General features: G+C 41.6%; 1 pseudogene; it reads left to right on the forward strand.

Annotated features, from left to right (window-relative positions):
• Nucleotides 1-834: 834 nt before the first annotated feature.
• On the forward strand, nucleotides 835-1,977 carry LOC105997405 (annotated as a pseudogene).
• Nucleotides 1,978-2,485: the final 508 nt, after the last annotated feature.

Here is a 2,485-nt window from a genome sequence, read left to right on the forward strand (position 1 = left end):
GTAGAATGTAGTAATAATCTAATAATGTAGCCTACACCCTGTCCGTCTTACAATATAGAAGCTAAAAACCACAAAAAAAGCAAATTTTTCTTGGATAAGTGTGAGAAAACAGAACTGAGATTGGAATTCCACTATCCTGGAAAACTAGTACCTTTTCACTAAAGGACAAAAATGAGTAAAGAAAACGCAGACAAATGGAGTAAAAGGACTCCAGGACATAAATATAGTTTAAGGAAAACTGAAAAGAGGAATGAATTTGAAGATATAAATAATTCTGAGTAGCCTTCATTGTTACACAGAATTGAAGAAGGGAAATAATTTAAAAATAAACATTTGATTTGGCCATAAACAAGTCACTGGAAACTGGACACCAGTGGTTGACACCTGTAATCCTAGCAACAAACTTTAACAACTTTGGTGGGTGGGGGAAAGGGGTGGGGAGGATTGGGTGGAGGTGGCGGTGGGAAGATGGGAAGGGATGGGAAGGGGAAACAAAGGAGGAGGCTACAATGTTTGATTAGAAATGTACTCATTATATTGCCCATGTAATTGTAACCCCTCTGTACAGTATTTTCACAATAAAAAGAAAAAGAGGCTGAGATCTGAGGATCACAGTTCAAAACCAGCCAGGGCAGGAAAGTCAGTGAGACACTTACCTCCAATAAACTACTCAGAAAAAGCTAGAAGTGGTCCTGTGGCTCAGTGGTAGAATGATAGCCTTGAACACAGAGGCTCAGGGACAGTGCCCAGGCCCTGAGTTCAAACCCCACAACAGACAAAATAAAAGTCACTGGAGATTGAACTCGAGTTGGAGGAGGTGAGTGTGGTCTCAAAATGGAGGTAAAACTGCCACCTGGTCACCCCCAGCCCGACTCCGGCCCTCGCTGCTGTCGCTGGGGGGAGGAGGGCCATGATCAAAAGGAACCAGAGCAGCTGCGGAAGCTGTGTATTGGTGGTCTAAGCTTTGAAACTACAGATAATAGTTTAAGAGAACATTTTGAGAAATGGGGCACACTCACAGATTGTGAGGTAATGAGAGATCCTCAGACAAAACATTCCAGGGCTTCGGTTTTGTGACTTATTCTTGTGTTGAAGAGGTGGATGCAGCCATGCATGCTAGACCCCACAAGGTTGATGGGCGTGTTGCGGAACCAAAGAGAGCGGTTTCTAGAAAGGATTTTGTGAAGCCAGGAGCCCATCTAACAGTGAAGAAAATTTTTGTTGGTGGTATTAAGGAAGATACAGAAGAATGTAATTTGAGAGACTAGTTTGAAAAATATGTCAAGATTGAAACCATAGAAGTTATGGAAGACTGGCAGAAAAGTGAGAGGATTTGCTTTTGTAACTTTTGATGATTATGACACAGTTGATAAAATTGTTGTTCAGAAATACCACACTATTAATGGGCATAATTGTGAAGTGAAAAAGGCCCTTTCTAAACAAGAGATGCAGTCTACTGGATCACAAAGAGGTCGTGGAGGTGGATCTGGCAACTTTATGGGTCGTGGAGGAAACTTTGGAGGTGGTAGAGGTAATTTTGGACGTGGTGGAAACTTTGGTGGAAGAGGAGGCTGTGGTGGTGGAGGTGGTGGCAGCAGAGGTAGCTATGGAGGAGGTGATGATGGTGGATACAGTGGATTTGGAGGTGATGGTGGCAATGGCGGTCCCTGGTTATAGTAGTGGAGGAGGCTATGGTGGTGGTGGACCAGGTTATGGAAACCAAGGTGGTGGATATGGTGGTGGAGGAGGAGGATATGATGGTTACAATGAAGGAGGAAATTTTTGTGGCCATAACTACGGTGATAGTGGCAATTATAATGATTTTGGAAATTACAGTGGACAACAGCAATCAAATTATGTACCCATGAAGGGGAGCAGTTTTGATGGAAGAAGCTCTGGCAGTCCACATGGTGGTGGTTATGGATCTGGTGGTGGAAGTGGTGGATATGGTAGCAGAAGGTTTTAAAAACAACAGAAAAAGGACTACAGTTCTTAGGAGAGAGAGCGAGGAGTTGTCAGGAAAGCTGCAGGTTACTTTGAGACAGTCGTCCCAAAGGCATTAGAGGAACTGTAACAATCTGCCACAGAAAGAACGATGATCCATAGCCAGAAAAGTTACTGCAGCTTAAACAGGAAAGCCTTCTTGGTCAGGATTGTCATAGCCACAGTTTTCAAAAAGTGCAGCTATTGATTAATGCAATGTAGTGTCAATTAGATGTACATTCCTGAGGATCTGTTGTAGCTTTTTCTTTTTCTTTTTATTACATCAGGTATATTGCCCTGTAAATTATGGTAGTGGTACCAGGAATAAAAAATTAAGGAATTTTTAACTTTTCCAAAAAAAAGTCACTGGAAATTCTTTTAAAAGAGTAATTTTTAAAGAAATCTATGAGGGATTGGGAAGAAATTGAACGTATGGACAATATAATTTTAAGGAACATAACAAATGAGATTAGCAACCTTTAGAGAAAGAAAAGACTGATAG

This window comes from Dipodomys ordii, unplaced genomic scaffold, assembly GCF_000151885.1.
Source record: "Dipodomys ordii isolate 6190 unplaced genomic scaffold, Dord_2.0 Scaffold144, whole genome shotgun sequence".
Taxonomy (NCBI): Eukaryota; Metazoa; Chordata; class Mammalia; order Rodentia; family Heteromyidae; genus Dipodomys; species Dipodomys ordii.